We start from the raw sequence: 19,980 nt of genomic DNA, 5'->3' as shown, positions 1-19,980 counted from the left end.
CTCTCTTCCGATTAAACGGTCGAGAGGCAGGTCGCAGCTATTAAAATACTTCTCACGAAGATTATTAAAATATGAACATTCAATTAAAATGTGATAAACTGAAAGACAAACATTACAAGTTGCACAAATAGGCTCGTTCTCAGCTTTCAGAAGGTAGTTATGTGTCACTCTGCTGTGACCAATTCTAAGGCGAGTCAAAAGAACTTCCTCCCTGCGATTTCTAGTAGTATCCCAATGCTCTATTTTAGGTTTCACCCTTCTCAACTTGTTATGAAGTTGAAGGTCCCAAAGTTGCTGCCATTTCTTTCGGATCTTCTTTTTTATGACACAACGGATATCTTTAAAAGGGATGAGGCGGCCGGACATTTCAACAGCAGATTTCGCTGCGATATCCGCCAGCTCATTTCCCTTTATTCCTGTATGTCCGGGGACCCAGCAGTACAGAAGTTCAAATCCACGACATGTCAATTTAATATTCAACTTGAGAACATCCACTGTCACAGGATTCTCAGTGCTAGAAAAGGATTCTAAAGCTTTCAATGCACTGTAGGAGTCCGTATATACAATGAATTTTCGATGGTGCAGCGTTGAGATGTACAAAAGCGCATAATATACCGCAGTCAGTTCGGAGGTTAAGACAGAGGAAGCGTTGTGTAAACGTCTGCCTTCCATGTGGTCACCAATTGCAAATGACATGCCAACATGGCAAGCTGACTTAGAGCCATCCGTATATATCGGAACATAACTCCTGTAACTATGCCTGTGCTCAGCAAAACTTTGTCTGTAGATGCTCTCATTAGTAGTTGTTTTTCTGTAATTGTGGAAAATGTCAAGAAGCTGGATTTGTGCATTTTCCCAAGGTGGGATCTCAAAATTCTGTACTGCTTGTGGGGACATATCAGATAAGGAGAATTCTTCAATGAGCAAACGAACCCTTATAGGAAAATAAGGCACACAGGATGGGCGTGCTTCAAATAAATGGTCACAGCTATCATCAGATAAACACAGTTTGTAAGGATGGTCAGGTTGAGATAAAATATTAAAATACTGTAAAAGAGACAACTCCTCACGCCTCAAACGGAGTGATGGTTCGTAACAGTCAACATAATGTTGATAGTGGAAATCATGGCACAAAAACCTTAAAGGTTATTAGCGCCGAAAAAAATTTTTTCTTTTCTTTTAAAGAGATTAAAAAAACAAGTACGCCACAAGCACAAACTAAAAAACAATTAGAAAATATATGGTGAAGAACACAGTAATTTGTAATAAATGACAGATGAGGCATTCGCACATTATTAAACCACATGATATCAAACAAGAAATAGGGCTAAAATTCAAAAGTAAAACATGTTACACAATAAAAGTTTAGTATTAAAATATTAAAACAACATATAATAAAATCAAATCAAATAGTAAAAACCTGTCTCTTTCAGGTACCGAAACAAATTATCATTTACCTCTTTTCCGATAACACGGTCCAGAGGCACGTCAAGATCATTAAAATACTTTAGACGAAGTTGGTTAAAAAGCAGACATTCAATTAGAAAATGACGCACGGACAGGACACAATTACAATTTTGACAAAGAGGTTCACTCTCGGCCTTTAAAAGATAATTATGTGTGACTCGAGAGTGACCAATCCTCAGGCGTGTTAACAAGACTTCCTCCTTTCGGTTCCTATTCGTCTCCCAGTGTTCTATTTTACTTTTTACACTCCTCAATTTATTTAACAACAGACTATCCCAAAATAATTGCCATTTGTTTAACATTGTCTGTTTGATGACGGTTTTGATATCACTGTAAGGGACTAGCTGGTTCGATAAAACAGTTGCAGACTTTGCTGCTGCATCTGCCAGCTCGTTCCCTTTAATGCCGACATGGCCAGGAACCCAACAGTAACGAATCTTGTATCCATATCTTTTTAATTTTCGATGTAAACTTAAAATGTCCACCAGTACAGGGTTTCGGTTGTCAGTAAAATGAACTAATGATTTTAGAGCACTTAATGGGTCGGAATAAATTATAAATTCTTTCTGAGATTGCTTTGAGACATAAATAAGTGCAGAATACACAGCAGTCAATTCAGCGCTAAATATAGAACAGGCATTATGTAATTGTTTGCCGTGAATATGGTTCTTCGCTACGAATGATGCTCCTACATGGTTAGCTGATTTTGATCCGTCTGTGTATATAGCATCAAAAACTCTGTATTCTTCCCTGTGTTCCAAAAAAAGTTGTCTGTATATTTTCTCATTAGTGTCTCTCTTTTCAAGGTGTTCAAATACGTCCAGGAGCTCAATTTGTAGGTGATCCCACGGTGGGATTTCAAAAAGCTTTACTGGGTGGACATTTACATCTGATAGGCAGTAATTTTCCAACAGTGATTCGCATCTTTCCAAAAATGGGAGAACATTATGAGGCCGTGAAGAAAATAGAAATTTATAAGTGTCATCAAGCTTACAGACTTGGAGAGGATGATTATCTTGTGAACTAACAATTAAATACTGATGAAGAGACAATTGTTCACGCCTTAACTCAAGAGCTGGTTCGTAACAATCAACATATAGGCTATGGATAGATGTCCTGTAAGCTCCAGAACAAATTCTCAGAGCCTGATGATGAATAGGATTTAGTTTTAATAGAGTTGAAGATCGTGCGGATCCGTAAACAACTGAGCCATAGTCTAGTTTAGAACGAAGGACTGCTCTATAAATACGAAGTAAAGAGCAACGTTCTGCTCCCCAGGAGGTATTCGCCAAGACTTTTAATAGATTTAGAGATTTGAAACACTTCTTCCGCAAATATTGGATATGAGGGAGGAAGGTGAGCTTTCGGTCGAACAACACTCCTAGAAACTTTACTTCTGATGCAACTGGAATTTCTGATCCATAAAGATGCAACTCGGGCTCAGGATGAAGGGATCGCTTTTTACAAATAACTGAACAAGAAGAGCCAGTCCGGGTTTCCGTCTAAACCCGGACTGGCTCTTCTTCTTCAGTTATTTGACAAAACAGAGCCAATCCTTACTTGGAAAGTTCTTGCTTTCAAGAAGTTCTGTATGAAAATTGGTAAGTTACCGTGCAAGCCACTAGCATGAAGATCCTGCAAAATACCATATCTCCATGCCTTATCGTAAGCCTTTTCGATGTCGAAGAAAACAGCAACAAGATGGTTTCGTTTAATAAAGGCTTTACGAATAGATGTCTCCAACAGGAGCATATTATCTATCGTCATCCTTCCTTTCCTGAAACCGCTCTGATAAAGGGAGATTATGTTGCTTTTTTCGAGATAATAGACTAGGCGGCGGTTGACCATTTTTTCAAATAGTTTGCAAATACAACTTGTTAGAGCAATGGGCCGATAGCTCGAGGGATTCTTCGGGTTTTTCCCTGGCTTGGCGATGGGAATGACAACAGCTCTCTTCCATGCATTCGGAAAATTATGCTCCTTCCAAACTCTGTTATAAAGGGTGAGGAGAGCAGTCAATGACTTGCAAGGAAGATGCTTCAGAATTTCATATCTCACACCGTCTAAACCCGGACTGGTATTATGTGTCTGCATCAAAGCTGTTCTTAGCTCAGTAAGTGTAAATTCGCTATTATATGGCTCGGCGTTGGTAGAGTTAAATGCAATAGGAGCTTTCTCGGAGCGTAGCTTGACAGAAAGAAATGCTGGCGGATAGTTATTGCCGCTAGAAATGGCAGCAAAATTCTCGCCAATAGTATCTGCGATTTCTTCTGTTGTGCTAATCACTCGGCCATCTTTTTCCAGAAAAGAAAGTGAGTGGTCTTTGTACAGTCCGCATGCTTTTTTAACTCTTTCCCATACGCATTTGCTTGTAGTAGAGGATGTTATCCCAGACACGTAGGACATCCAAGAATCCCTCTGGCTTTTCCGCCTCACTCTTCTTGCATTTGCTTTAGCTTTTTTGAAAGCAATAAGGTTGGACAAAGTCGGGTATTAATGAAAAATTCCCCAAGCTTTTCTCTGTTGCTTCAGTGTAGCTTGGCATTCACGGTTCTACCACGGTTTTGTGTACTTGGGAAGTTTTGCTGATGTTATCGGAATAGATGCAGAAGCTGCCTGGATAATGACGTCCGTAACTGCTTTCACAGCATCGTCGACTGGCACATCTTTTACCATCTTTTCCGTGATGTTTGCACAAGACGAGAAGTACTCCCAGTCCGCCCTAGTAAGTATGAAACGGGGAGGTCTTCGCATGAGATTTGATCTTTCTTGTGTGATAGATACAAAAATAGGAAAATGGTCACTATTATAAGGATAATTGCCAACATGAAAGGTGGAAAATGGTAAAAGAGATGGAGAACAGATGGCAAGATCAAGAGCATGAAAGGTCCTTGAAGGCTCATGGAAATAGGTCTTCTGCCCGTTATTGAGGAGACAGAGGCAATGATCTTCGATCATTTGTTCAATCTGTCTGCCTCGAGGGTTTCTGTTCTTACTTCCCCAGAATGGACTATGTCCGTTTAAGTCCCCCATTAAGATAAAGGGTTTAGGTAGCTGTTCTATTAGGTCATCTAATTCATATTGATTGATATGTTGATTTGGAGGCAAATATACAGAACAGATTGAAATTAAGTTTCGTATATTAACTTGAACGGCAACTGCTTGGAGGCCTGTGTTTAAAGATATAGGATTAGAGGGATAGTCAAGTGAGGTAAGGAGGCCAACACCCCCGCTCACATGCTCACCTACTAAATTATGTTTCCTTGTGAGGCAGTACCTCCGAAGCTTTGACTGTTGAACGGGTTTTAGGAGTCTCTTGAACTGCTAAGCACACAGGGTGGTGTAAATCTATCAAATCTTTTATATTATCGAGATTTTGGTGGAAGCCGCGACAGTTCCATGAAATGAGGGTGGCCATTACACTTGCTGTTTATTTTTTCGGTGCTGTTCTTTTGATTTTCGTGGAAGCAGGTGCTTGGGGATATCCAGTCCCTCTTCCACATCCATCTCAGAATCTACGCTGTCTGAACTAAGGCTCCCAAAGGAGCTCACACTGGAATTGCTGGCAGTTTTTGGATTTTTCTTTGTTTCTTTGTTTTCTTCAGTTTCGTTATCTTTTATTTCCGTGTTATGCTGATTTTTTATCATTGCTGCTACCGGTTTCTGTGTTTTGTTTTTTTGCGTATTTTGGATCGGCTGTTTGGTTGGTAAACCTATTGCTGTTTGTGTGGCTACTGATTTAGAGGATTTTAATACACCAGCATAGGACAATTTTCGGCGCTGCGCATCTGTGACTAATTTTCTTGCTTCTGCGCAAGATATATTTCTTGTTATTTTTATTGTCTGCACCTCCTTTTCTGATTTCCACTTTGGACATTGTCGTGAATATGCTGGGTGATTCCCTTTGCAATTTGCACATAATGGTTCGGTACTGCAATTTTCGCTGTCGTGGCCTTCGATAGAGCAACGTGCACACGTGATTTTTCCACGACAAGACATTTTCGAATGACCAAAGCGCTGACATTGAAAACATCGCAAAGGGTTTGGTATGTAAGGTCTTACGGGACAGTGTAAGTACCCGGCCTTAATACTTTTTGGCAGATCAGGCGACTTGAAGGTCAGGATTATATGCTTTGTATCAATCAACTGACCTTCTTTGCGCATCTTGACCCGTTTCACAGCACAGACATTCTGGTCAGACAACTCAGAGGCAATTTCAATTTCCTCTTCTGAAATGCAGAGGAGGTCAATCTCTGAGATAACACCACGAGAAAAATTAAGTGTTTTATGTTCTGACACGTTTACATCAATTTGCCCAAGTTTGTTTAATCCGAGGAGTGTTGCAGATTGAGTAGAAGAATGAGTTTGAACTAAAAGATCTCCAGAGCGCAGCCGTTTGATATTTCTTGGTTCACCAATGCAAGATTTAATATATTTTTGAATCACAAATGGAGACAGCTTTTGCAGCTCACCTTTACAGTTGCTAATGACAAGAAAATGTGGTAGACTTGTTGAATTGATAGTAGAATTGATATTTTCATTTGTTCTAATTTTTTTAGATGCATAATTGTGTTCAGTTGTTGAGTGTAAATTTGATTCAGCCATATTTGAATGAAATAAAGATTCGGGTCCGACGGCCCCGCCCACCATGGAGCCCAACAAGGGAACACAGATTCCTGTGTTAGGGCTAGCCGGACCTATACGCAAACCGAAGCCCCACAGTCGGCTTTCCCGAAAGCCACTGACACAAGGACTAGTGACCAGCCGATTGACACCCGTGAGGACGACTAAGGTGCCTCCCGTTTAGCTGAAGCAGAGGCCAAAGCAGTGTGTTGGGGACAGTACCTCGCCCCTCAACTACCAGGACCCTCCTTTCCAGCGACACGGGTCTCCACGCACGGCAAACACGTGGGCAGTTTTCTCGGCAATTGAAAACTAGAGACGAGGGGTGTTCCAGTTTCTCATGACGAGCCCCAAACTCCAAAGAGGAAAACCACAAGGGAGAAGGAAAGGGAAGAGGTAGCAGAGAAGAGGAGAGGAAAAAGGGAAAAAGAGGATAGATCACTGGGGCTCCGGGATCGTGACACCCGTCTCACCAAGATGATCCCCTGAAGGGCTAGGGTACCTCGGGATTGCCACACCCGTACTCACAAAAGTGAGTCCCCTGAGGGGAACAGTTAACATAAAGGCTCTGGACAGGAGACGTCCTGAAGGCTCCAGAACAAATCCGTAGAGCCTGATGATGAACAGGGTCTAGTTTTAACAACACAGATGACCGAGCGGATCCATAAACAACTGAGCCGTAGTCCAGTTTAGAGCGGACGAGCGCTCTGTAAATGCGAAGCATGGAGCAACGCTCTGCACCCCAGGAGGTGTTCGCCAACACTTTTAAAATATTTAGTGTTTTTAGACACTTCTTTCTCAGGTTTAAAACATGAGAAAGGAAAGTCAATTTTCGGTCGAACGTCACTCCTAAAAATTTTACTTCAGGCGCAACTGGAATAATTGTACCATTCAAGTATAACTCAGGTTCAGGATGGAGACCTCGCTTCCTACAAAAGTGCACGCAGACAGTTTTCTGTTTCGAAAATGTAAATCCCTGTTTGTCTGACCATTCTTGGATCTTAATCAGAGCCATCTGCAGTTGCCTCTCTACATATCTCATGTCTGCTCCTCGACAGCTAATCTGCAGATCATCAACATATAGAGATCCCAAGATGGTGGGAGGAAGTTCTTTTAGTACAGAATTTATTTTTAAACTAAACAGGGTTACACTGAGCACACAGCCTTGAGGCACACCCTCTTCCTGTTCAAAAACATCCGAAAAAACAGAGCCAATTCTTACTTGAAAAGTTCTAGTGTTCAAGAAATTTTGAATGAAAATTGGTAGGTTGCCGCGCAAGCCACTCTCGTGAAGATCCCGGAGTATACCGTATCTCCATGCCTTATCATAAGCTTTTTCAATGTCGAAGAATATCGAGACAAGGTGGCTTCTTCTTACAAATGCTTTTCGAATAGATGTCTCTAAGAGGAGCATGTTATCTACAGTTGTTCTTCCCTTTCGAAAACCACTCTGATAAGGCGATATAATATCACTTTTCCAAGAAGTAGACTAGGCGGCTGTTTACCATCTTTTCAAACAGTTTGCAAACACAGCTGGTAAGTGCAATTGGCCGATAGTTCGAGGGATTCCTCGGGTCTTTCCCTGGCTTCGCAATAGGAATGACAATAGCTCTCCTCCATGCACTGGGAAATGTACGCTCCTTCCACACTCTATTGTAAAGTGTGAGAAGGGCACTCAGTGACTTACAGGACAGATGCTTTAGCATTTCATAATACACGCCATCCAGACCCGGACAAGACCTATGTGTTTGCAACAAAGCTCTCTTTAGTTCAACCATAGTAGTCTCTATTGTACGACTCAAAGTTGGAAGAGTTGAAAGCGATGGGATTTTTCTCAGAGCGTTGCTTGATAGAAAGAAATGCAGGTGAGTAATTTTGGCTGGAAGAAACGGCAGCAAATGTCTCACCAATTGTATTTGCAATTTCTTCTATGGAGCTAATCACTCGGCCATCTTTTTCCAGAAAGGAAAGTGAGTGGTCTTTGTACATTCCGCATGCTTTTCGAACTCTTTCCCAAACCCGCTTACTAGGCGTAGAGGATGTTATTGAGGACACATATGAAATCCAGGAATCCCTCTGGCTCTGCCTTCTTACTTTCCGTGCATTTGCTTTGGCTCTTTTAAACGCTATGAGGTTTCGCAGAGTAGGATATCTACGAAAAATACCCCATGCTTTTTTCTGTTTTTTCAGTGCTTCATGGCAGTCGCGATTCCACCACGGTTTCGAATATTTTAGTGTTTTTCCTGATGTTCTAGGAATCGAAAGCATAGCTGCCTGAATAATAGTATTAGTAACAGCTTCAACAGCGTCATCGATATGCACACCTTCTACCATTTCCTCTGTCAGCTCTGCAACGGAAGAGAAGAGTTTCCAGTCTGCCCTGTCCAGGATAAAACGAGGGACTCTCGACACGGGGTTTGCTCCTCTTCGTGCAAGAGACACAAAAATAGGATAATGATCGCTGTTGTAAAGGTCATTTCTGACACTAAAAGTGCAAAATGGCAACAGAGATGGTGAACAGATGGCAAGATCGAGAGCGAGGAATGTCCTTGAAGGCTCATGGAAGTACGTATCTTGCCCATTATTTAGGAGACAAAGGCTATGATCTTCGATCATCTCCTCTATTTGTCTTCCTCGGCAATTTGTATCTTTCCTTCCCCAGAGTGGACTATGGCCGTTAAAATCTCCTATTATGATAAAAGGCTCAGGCAGCTGCTCTATTAGATTATTTAAATCTTGCTGATAAATGTGCTCATTTGGAGGCAAATACAAAGAAACAAATGAAACAATAATATCAAAATTTATTTGAGTAGCGACAACTTGGAGGGATGTCGTCAAAGGAAGTAAGTACATTTGAGGGATAATCCAGTGAGGAGAGGAGACCTACACCTCCACTGGCACGCTCACCTGCAATGTTATCCTTCCTGATGAAAGAAAACCTCCGAAGTTTTGCATGGTGTTCGGGTTTCAAATTTGTTTCCTGTATTGCTAAGCACACAGGATGATACACATTTATTATAGATTTGATGTCAAGGAAATTTCGGTGGAAACCGCGACAGTTCCATGACATGAGGGTGGCCATTATGAATGGTTTTTGTTTTTTCTGTGCTGTTCTTTTGTTTTTCGTGGAAGTAGATGCCTGGGAACTTCTAGACCCTCTTCTACTTCCATAAAGTCTGAATCCGCAGATTCAGAAATCATCTCATCAAAAGAGCTATTGCTGTGACTTCTATTTTTATTGGATATTTTATGTGTAGAAGTTTTGGGCTTACTTTGAATAACTGTTTCTTTCTTTTCTACTATATGGGTTGCATTTTCTTTTTGCTTGTTGGATGTAGACGGATGGGTTTTATTTGCTAGGGTCTGTGTGCCTATTGATGTTTGGGTGGCGACTGTACGAGATGATTTTACAGCACTGCGTATGATGTATTTGGTCGAAGCTGTGTGCTCTGGACTAATCTTCTGGCTTCGGCATATGAGATGTTCCTCGTAAACTTTGCAGTCTGCACTTCTTTTTCCAACTTCCATTTTGGGCAGAGGCGAGAAAATGCTGGGTGCTCACCCTTGCAATTTATACAAAGAGGCGCAGCCGCACAATTTTCAGAATCGTGGCCAATCTGTGAGCATCGGGCGCATGTAAGGCTGCCACGACAAGACGTCTTAGAATGGCCGAAACGCTGGCATTGAAAACATCGCATAGGGTTTGGAATATAAGGTCTTACAGGAATATTTAGATATCCGGCCTTAATATTCTTAGGCAGATCAGGCGTGTTGAAGGTAAGGATCACGTGTTTCGTGTCTATCAACTTACCTTCTTTACGCATCTTGATCCGCCTTACACCGCAGACATTTTGTTCGGAGAGCTCAGAAGCGATCTCTTCTTCAGAAACATACAGAAGGTCGAATTCTGAGATTACACCCCGACAATAGTTGAGTGACTTATGTGGTGTTACAGTCACATTCGCTTGCCCAAGTTTAGTTATCTGAAGTAAAGAAGCAGACTGGGTGGCTGAGGTTGTATCAATAAGCAGGTCTCCGGAGCGGAGACGCTTTATATTTCTCGGCTCACCAATACAGGACTGGATGTATTTGTTTATTACGAAAGGAGACATCTTATGCATTTCGCCAGAAAGACTAGAGATGACTAGGAAACGGGGAATATTGTTATGATTTTTTTCATTTGTATCTGTACGTAATTTTTTTGCAGTAGACTTTTCAGAAGTAGGTTGAGTGAGTGGTTTAGCAGTAGACGTTTCAGAAATAGGTTGAATGACTGGTTTAACAGTAGATGTTTCAGAACTAGGTTGAGTGACTGGTTTAGAAGTTTCAGAACTAGGTTGAGTGACAGGAGTGATTTGAGTGACTTGAGTGACAGGATGTGAAAGAATAAAGATTCGGGTCCGACGGCCCCGCCCACCACGGAGCCCAACAAGGGAACACAGATTCCTGTGTTAGGGCTAGCCGGACCTATACGCAAACTGAAGCCCCACAGTCGGCTTTCCCGAAAGCAGGTACTCCCGAGAGCTTGACCCCAAGCCACTGACACAAGGACTAGTGACCAGCCGATTGACACCCGTGAGGACGACTAAGGTGCCTCCCGTTTAGCTGAAGCAGAGGCCAAAGCAGTGTGTTGGGGACAGTACCTCGCCCCTCAACTACCAGGACCCTCCTTTCCAGCGACACGGGTCTCCACGCACGGCAAACACGCGGGCAGTTTTCTCCCCACTTGAAAACTAGAAACAAGGTCTGTTCCAGCCTCTCGTGACGAGCCCCAAACTCCATAGAGATAAACCACAAGGGTAAGGGAAGGGAAAAAGTTCCAGCAAAGAGGAGAGGAGACGGAAAAGAGGATAGATCACTGGGGCTCCAGGATCGTGACACCCGTCTCACCAAGAAGATGATCCCCTGAAGGTCTAGGGTACCTCGGGATTGCCACACCCGTACTCACAAAAGTGAGCCCCCTGAGGGACAAAGAAATAAAGGAATAAAGGAACAATTTGTAAATATTTTGAAAGTCCTAACTAAACAAAATCTTAAAATTGCTAAATTAGGACAACTTCAGCAAACTCAAAATGTAGAAGACTATATATCAGGTTTAATTGATACCAAAATGGAGAATGAGTGAGTGAGTGAGTGATTATGGCGCAAAAACCGGAGATGATTATGACGCGCCAAACACAAGATGGGATGATTATAATTGATGTCATTAAAATTCAATCAAATCCAGAGGATGAAGTCATATAAACACAAGCTAAAAGCACATATTAAAATTCAAGACAGTCTTCAAAACAAATTACATTAGGTAATAAAAGCCAATTGCTTTTAAATAATAAAATAAATTACAATTGACCTCTATTCCGATTAAACGGTCGAGAGGTAAGTCACAGCTATTAAAATATTTCTGGCGAAGACTATTAAAACATGGACACTCAATTAAAATATGACGAACAGATAAACAAACATTACAATTAAAAACAACCAGGCTCATTTTCAGCTTTGAGAAGATAGTTATGTGTGACTCTAGTGTGACCAATTCTGAGGCGAGTCAAAAGAGCAAATCCCAATGCAATTCCAGCAAAATCCTAATGCTCAATTCTAGGCTTCACGTTTCTCAACTTCTGTTGATGCTGAACATCCTAATTTGCTGCCATTTTTTTCGGACCTTTCCCTTGATGACACTGCAGATATCTCTAAAAGGGATAAGGCGACTGGACAGTTCAACAGCACATTTGGCTGCAATATCTGCAAGCTCATTTCCCTTTATTCCAGCATGTCCAGGAACCCAGCAGTACAGGACTTCATAACCTCATCGTTAAATTTATATGAATTTTGAGAACATCCACTACCACAGGATTCTGAGTGTTGGGATAAGTTTCTAAAGATTTCAGAGCAACATACGAGTCTGTGTAAACTATGAACTTTTTGTGGCAGAGCTTTGAGATATACAAAAGACCATAATATATAGCAGTCAGTTCAGATGTTAGGACTGAGAAAGCATGGTGCAGGCATCTGCCCTCTATGTAATTTTCAAATACAAAAGCCATCCCAACATGATCATTTGTCTTTGATCCATCTGTGTATATCGGATAATAACTGCTATATTTGTGCCTGTGCTCAGCAAAGAGTTGTCTATAAACGATCTCGTTAGTGCTTGCCTTCACGTGATGTTTGAAAACATCAAGAAGCTGAATCCGTGAATTTTCCCAAGGTGGGATTTCAAAGTTCTGTACTGCTTGGGGGCGCATATCAGAGAGGGAAAGTTCCTCAATGATAGGGCGAAGTCTTAAAGGAAATGTAGGAATGCAGGATGGACGTGTTTCAAATAAAGTGTTACACTCATTATCAAGTAAGCACAGCTTATTGGGATGTTCAGGTTGGGATAAGATATTAAAATATTGTAAAAGGGACAATTGCTCACGCCTCAGATAAAGTGATTGTTCGTTACAATCAACATATAGGCTCTGCACAGGAGAAGTCCTGAATGCTCCTGAACAAATCCGCAGACCTTGATGGTGAACAGGATCCAGTTTTAACAAAACAGATGACCGAGCGGATCCATACACAACTGAGCCATAGTCCAGTTTAGAGCGGACGAGAGCTCTGTAAATGCGAAGCATGGAGCAACGCTCTGCACCCCAGGAGGTGTTCGCCAACACTTTTAAAATATTTAGTGTTTTTAGACACTTCTTTCTCAGGTTTAAAACATGAGAAAGGAAAGTCAATTTTCGGTCGAAAGTCACTCCTAAAAATTTTACTTCAGGCGCAACTGGAATAATTGTACCATTCAAATATAACTCAGGTTCAGGATGGAGACGTCGCTTCCTACAAAAGTGCACGCAGACAGTTTTCTGTTTCGAAAATGTAAATCCCTGTTTGTCTGACCATTCTTGGATCTTAATCAGAGCCATCTGCAGTTGCCTCTCTACATATCTCATGTCTGCTCCTCGACAGCTAATCTGCAGATCATCAACATATAGAGATCCCAAGATGGTGGGAGGAAGTTCTTTTAGTACAGAATTTATTTTTAAACTAAACAGGGTTACACTGAGCACACAGCCTTGAGGCACACCCTCTTCCTGTTCAAAAACATCCGAAAAAACAGAGCCAATTCTTACTTGAAAAGTTCTTGTGTTCAAGAAATTTTGAATGAAAATTGGTAGGTTGCCGCGCAAGCCACTCTCGTGAAGATCCCGGAGTATACCGTATCTCCATGCCTTATCATAAGCTTTTTCAATGTCGAAGAATATCGAGACAAGGTGGCTTCTTCTTACAAATGCTTTTCGAATAGATGTCTCTAAGAGGAGCATGTTATCTACAGTTGTTCTTCCCTTTCGAAAACCACTCTGATAAGGCGATATAATATCATTCTTTTCCAAGAAGTAGACTAGGCGGCTGTTTACCATCTTTTCAAACAGTTTGCAGAGGCAACTCGTAAGGGCAATTGGCCGATAGTTGGAGGGATTCCTTGGATCTTTCCCTGGCTTAGGAATAGGAATGACAACAGCTCTCCTCCATGCACTGGGAAAGGCACGCTCCTTCCACACCCTATTGTAAAAAGTGAGAAGGGCATTCAGTGACTTATAGGACAGATGCTTTAGCATTTCATAATTCACTCCATCAAGACCCGGAGAAGACCTATGTGTCTGCAATAAAGCACTCCTTAATTCAAGCATAGTAAAGTCTCTATTGTAAGGCTCAGATTTGGAAGAGTTGAATGCGATGGGATTTATTTCAGAGTGCTGCTTCATAGAAAGAAATGCAGGTGTATAGTTTCTGCTGGAAGAAACGGAAGCAAATGTCTCACCGATAGTATTCGCAATTTCTTCTATGGAGCTAATCACTCGGCCATCTTTTTCCAGAAAGGAAAGTGAGCTGTCTTTATACATTCCGCATGCTTTTCGAACTCTTTCCCAAACCCGCTTACTAGGCGTAGAGGATGTTATTGAGGACACATATGAAATCCAGGAATCCCTCTGGCTCTGCCTTCTTACTTTCCGTGCATTTGCTCTGGCTCTTTTAAAAGCTATGAGGTTTCGCAGAGTAGGATATCTACGAAAAATACCCCATGCTTTTTTCTGTTTTTTCAGTGCTTCATGAAAGTCGCGATTCCACCACGGTTTCGAATATTTTAGTATTTTTCCTGATGTTCTAGGAATCGAAAGCATAGCTGCCTGAATAATAGTATTAGTAAAAGCTTCTACAGCGTCATCGATATGCACATCTTCTACCATTTCCTCTGTCAGCTCTGCAGAGGAAGAGAAGAGTTCCCAGTCTGCCCTATCGAGTATGAATCGAGGGGATCTCGACATGGGGTTTGCTCCTCTTCGTGCAAGAGATATAAAAATGGGATAGTGATCGCTGTTGTAAAGATAATTTCCCACACTAAACGTGCAAAATGGCAGCAGAGATGGTGAACAGATGGCAAGGTCGAGAGCATGGAATGTCCTTGAAGGCTCGTGGAAGTAAGTATTCTGCCCATTATTCAGAAGACAAAGGCTATGATCTTCGATCATCTGCTCAATTTGTCTTCCACGGCAATTTGTAACTTTACTACCCCAGAGTGGACTATGGCCGTTAAAATCTCCTATTATGATGAAAGGCTCAGGCAGCTGCTCTAAAAGACCATTTAAATCTTGCTGATCAATATGCTCATTTGGAGGCAAATACAGAGAAACAACTGTAACAACAATATCAAAATTTGTTTGAATAGCGACAACTTGGAGGGATGTTGTCAAAGAAAGCACATTTGAGGGATAATCCAATAAGGTGAGGAGACCTACACCTCCACTGGCACGCTCACCTGCAATGTTATCTTTCCTGACGAAAGAAAACCTCCGAGGTTTTGCCTGTTGTTCTGGTTTTAGATTTGTTTCCTGTATTGCGAAGCATACAGGATGATAAGCATTAATTATGGCTTTGATGTCGAGCAAATTTCGGTGGAAACCGCGACAGTTCCATGACATGAGGGTGGCCATTATATATTGTTTTTGTTTTTCCTGTGCTGTTCTTTTGTTTTTCGTGGAAGTAGATGCCTGGGAACATCCAGACCCTCTTCCACTTCCATAAAGTCTGAATCCGCAGATTCAGAAATCATCTCATCGAGAGAGCTATTCCTGCGACTTCTATTTTTATTTGATGTTCTTTGTGTGGCAATTTTGGGCTTACTTTGAATAACTGTTTCTTTTTTTTTGTACTATATGTGTTGCATTTTCTTTTTTCTTATTGGATGTAGGCGGTTGGGTTTTATTTGATAGGGTCTGTATGCGTATTGATGTTTGGGTGGCAACAGTACGAGATGATTTAACAGCACTGGCATATGATTTATTTGGTCGAAGCTGTGTGCTCTGAACTAGTCTTCTGGCTTCAGCGTAAGAGATGTTCCTTGTAACTTTTGTAGTCTGGATTTCTTTTTCTGATTTCCACTTTGGGCACAAGCGAGAAAATGCTGGGTGGTCACCCTTGCAATTTATACACAAAGGCGCAGCGGTACAATTATCGGAATCGTGGCCAATCAGTGAGCATCGGGGACATGTGAGGCTGCCACGACAAGACGTCTTAGAATGGCCGAAACGCTGGCATTGGAAACATGGCATAGGGTTTGGAATATAAGGTCTTACAGGAATATTTAGATATCCGGCCTTAATATTCTTAGGCAGATCAGGCGTGTTGAAGGTAAGGATCACTTGTTTCGTGTCTATCAACTTACCTTCCTTACGCATCTTGATCCGCCTAGCACCGCAGACATTTTATATATGCCGGAGCCCAACAAGGGAACACAGATTCCTGTGTTAGGGCTAGCCGGACCTATACGCAAACTGAAGCCCCACAGTAGGCTTTCCCGAAAGCAGGTACTCCCGAGAGCTTGACCCCAAGCCACTGACACGAGGACTTAGTGACCAGCCGATTGACAACCGTGAGGACGACTAAGGTGCCTCCCGTTTAGCTGAAGCAGAGGCCAAAGCAGTGTGTTGGCTACAGTACCTCGCCCCTCAACTACCAGGACCCTCCTTTAGAGCGACAAGGGTCTCCACGCACGGCAAACACGTGGGCAGTTTTCTCGCCATTTGAAAATTCGACGCAAGGGTGTTTCCAGTTTCTCGTGACGAGCCCCAAACTCCGTAGAGAGAAACCACAAGGGAGAAGGGAAGGGAAAAATTTCCAGTTAAGAGGAGAGGAGACGGAAAAGAGGATAGATCAATGGGGCTCCAGGATCGTGACACCCGTCTCACCAAGAAGATGATCCCCTGAAGGTCTAGGGTACCTCGGGATTGCCACATCCGTACTCACAAAAGTGAGCCCCCTGAGGGTGTTTATTGGGATGTTCAGGTTGTGATAGAATATTAAAATATTGCAATAGGGACAACTGTTCAAGCCTCAGATAAAGTGATGGTTCATTAGAGTCAACATACAGGCTCTGGACAGGAGAAGTTCTGAAAGCTCCTGAACAAATCCGCAGAGCTTGATGGTGAACAGGATCGAGTTTTAACAAAACTGATAACCGAGCGGATCCATAAACAACTGAGCCATAGTCCAGTTTAGAGCGGACGAGCTTTCTGTAAATGCGAAGCATGGAGCAACGCTCTGCACCCCAGGAGGTGTTCGCCAACACTTTTAAAATATTTAGTGTTCTTAGACACTTTTTTCTCATGTTTAAAACATCAGGAAGGAAAGTCAATTTCTGGTCGAACGTCACTCCTAAAAATTTTACGTCGGGCGCAAATGGAATAATTGGACCATTCAGATATAACTCAGGTTCAGGATGGAGACCTCGCTTCCTACAAAAGTGCACGCACACAGTGTACAGGTCATTTCCGACACTAAAAGTGCAAAATGGCAACAGAGACGGTGAACAGATGGCAAGGTCGAGAGCGTGGAATGTTCTTGAAGGCTAAGTATCCTGCCCATTATTCAGGAGACAAAGGCTATGATCTTCGATCATCTGCTCAATTTGTCTTCCTCGGCAATTTGTATCTTTACTACCCCAGAGTGGACTATGGCCGTTAAAATCTCTTATTATGATAAAAGGCTCAGGCAGCTGCTCTACTAGATTATTTAAATCCTGCTGATCAATGTGCTCATTTGGAGGCAAATACAGAGAAACAACTGTAACAACAATATCAAAATTTGTTTGAATAGCGACAACTTGGAGGGATGTTGTCAAAGAAAGCACATTTGAGGGATAATCCAATAAGGTGAGGAGACCTACACCTCCACTGGCACGCTCACCTGCAATGTTATCTTTCCTGACGAAAGAAAACCTCCGAGGTTTTGCCTGTTGTTCTGGTTTTAGATTTGTTTCCTGTATTGCGAAGCATACAGGATGATAAGCATTAATTATGGCTTTGATGTCGAGCAAATTTCGGTGGAAACCGCGACAGTTCCATGACATGAGGGTGGCCATTATATATTGTTTTTGTTTTTCCTGTGCTGTTCTTTTGTTTTTCGTGGAAGTAGATGCCTGGGAACATCCAGACCCTCTTCCACTTCCATAAAGTCTGAATCCGCAGATTCAGAAATCATCTCATCGAGAGAGCTATTCCTGCGACTTCTATTTTTATTTGATGTTCTTTGTGTGGCAATTTTGGGCTTACTTTGAATAACTGTTTCTTTTTTTTTGTACTATATGTGTTGCATTTTCTTTTTTCTTATTGGATGTAGGCGGTTGGGTTTTATTTGATAGGGTCTGTATGCGTATTGATGTTTGGGTGGCAACAGTACGAGATGATTTAACAGCACTGGCATATGATTTATTTGGTCGAAGCTGTGTGCTCTGAACTAGTCTTCTGGCTTCAGCGTAAGAGATGTTCCTTGTAACTTTTGTAGTCTGGATTTCTTTTTCTGATTTCCACTTTGGGCACAAGCGAGAAAATGCTGGGTGGTCACCCTTGCAATTTATACACAAAGGCGCAGCGGTACAATTATCGGAATCGTGGCCAATCAGTGAGCATCGGGGACATGTGAGGCTGCCACGACAAGACGTCTTAGAATGGCCGAAACGCTGGCATTGGAAACATGGCATAGGGTTTGGAATATAAGGTCTTACAGGAATATTTAGATATCCGGCCTTAATATTCTTAGGCAGATCAGGCGTGTTGAAGGTAAGGATCACTTGTTTCGTGTCTATCAACTTACCTTCCTTACGCATCTTGATCCGCCTAGCACCGCAGACATTTTATATATGCCGGAGCCCAACAAGGGAACACAGATTCCTGTGTTAGGGCTAGCCGGACCTATACGCAAACTGAAGCCCCACAGTAGGCTTTCCCGAAAGCAGGTACTCCCGAGAGCTTGACCCCAAGCCACTGACACGAGGACTTAGTGACCAGCCGATTGACAACCGTGAGGACGACTAAGGTGCCTCCCGTTTAGCTGAAGCAGAGGCCAAAGCAGTGTGTTGGCTACAGTACCTCGCCCCTCAACTACCAGGACCCTCCTTTAGAGCGACAAGGGTCTCCACGCACGGCAAACACGTGGGCAGTTTTCTCGCCATTTGAAAATTCGACGCAAGGGTGTTTCCAGTTTCTCGTGACGAGCCCCAAACTCCGTAGAGAGAAACCACAAGGGAGAAGGGAAGGGAAAAATTTCCAGTTAAGAGGAGAGGAGACGGAAAAGAGGATAGATCAATGGGGCTCCAGGATCGTGACACCCGTCTCACCAAGAAGATGATCCCCTGAAGGTCTAGGGTACCTCGGGATTGCCACATCCGTACTCACAAAAGTGAGCCCCCTGAGGGTGTTTATTGGGATGTTCAGGTTGTGATAGAATATTAAAATATTGCAATAGGGACAACTGTTCAAGCCTCAGATAAAGTGATGGTTCATTAGAGTCAACATACAGGCTCTGGACAGGAGAAGTTCTGAAAGCTCCTGAACAAATCCGCAGAGCTTGATGGTGAACAGGATCGAGTTTTAACAAAACTGATAACCGAGCGGATCCATAAACAACTGAGCCATAGTCCAGTTTAGAGCGGACGAGCTTTCTGTAAATGCGAAGCATGGAGCAACGCTCTGCACCCCAGGAGGTGTTCGCCAACACTTTTAAAATATTTAGTGTTCTTAGACACTTTTTTCTCATGTTTAAAACATCAGGAAGGAAAGTCAATTTCTGGTCGAACGTCACTCCTAAAAATTTTACGTCGGGCGCAAATGGAATAATTGGACCATTCAGATATAACTCAGGTTCAGGATGGAGACCTCGCTTCCTACAAAAGTGCACGCACACAGTGTACAGGTCATTTCCGACACTAAAAGTGCAAAATGGCAACAGAGACGGTGAACAGATGGCAAGGTCGAGAGCGTGGAATGTTCTTGAAGGCTAAGTATCCTGCCCATTATTCAGGAGACAAAGGCTATGATCTTCGATCATCTGCTCAATTTGTCTTCCTCGGCAATTTGTATCTTTACTACCCCAGAGCGGACTATGGCCGTTAAAATCTCCTATTAAGACGAAAGGCTCAGGCAGCTGCTCTAAAAGACCATTTAAATCTTGCTGATCAATATGCTCATTTGAAGGCAAATGCAGAGAAACGACTGTAGCAACAATATCAAAATTTGTTGAGTAGCGACAACTTGGAGGGATGTCGTCAAAGAAAGCACATTTGAGGGATAATCCAGTGAGGTGAGGAGACCTACACCTCCACTGGCACGCTCACCTGCAAGGTTATCTTTCCTGACGAAGGAAAACCTCCGAAGTTTTGCCTGTTGTTCTGGTTTTAGATTTGTTTCCTGTACTGCGAAGCATACAGGATGATAAGCATTAATTATGGCTTTGATGTCGAGCAAATTTCGGTGGAAACCGCGACAGTTCCATGAGACGAGGGTGTCCATTATGTCTGGTTTTTGTTCTTTCTGTGCTCTTGTTTGGTTTTTCGTGGAAGTAGATGCCTGGGAA

This window comes from Stegodyphus dumicola, chromosome 12, assembly GCF_044657685.1.
Source record: "Stegodyphus dumicola isolate Sdum_Otavi_A_Nest chromosome 12, ASM4465768v1".
Lineage (NCBI taxonomy): Eukaryota > Metazoa > Arthropoda > Arachnida > Araneae > Eresidae > Stegodyphus > Stegodyphus dumicola.
This window is presented reverse-complemented; position numbering follows the sequence as displayed.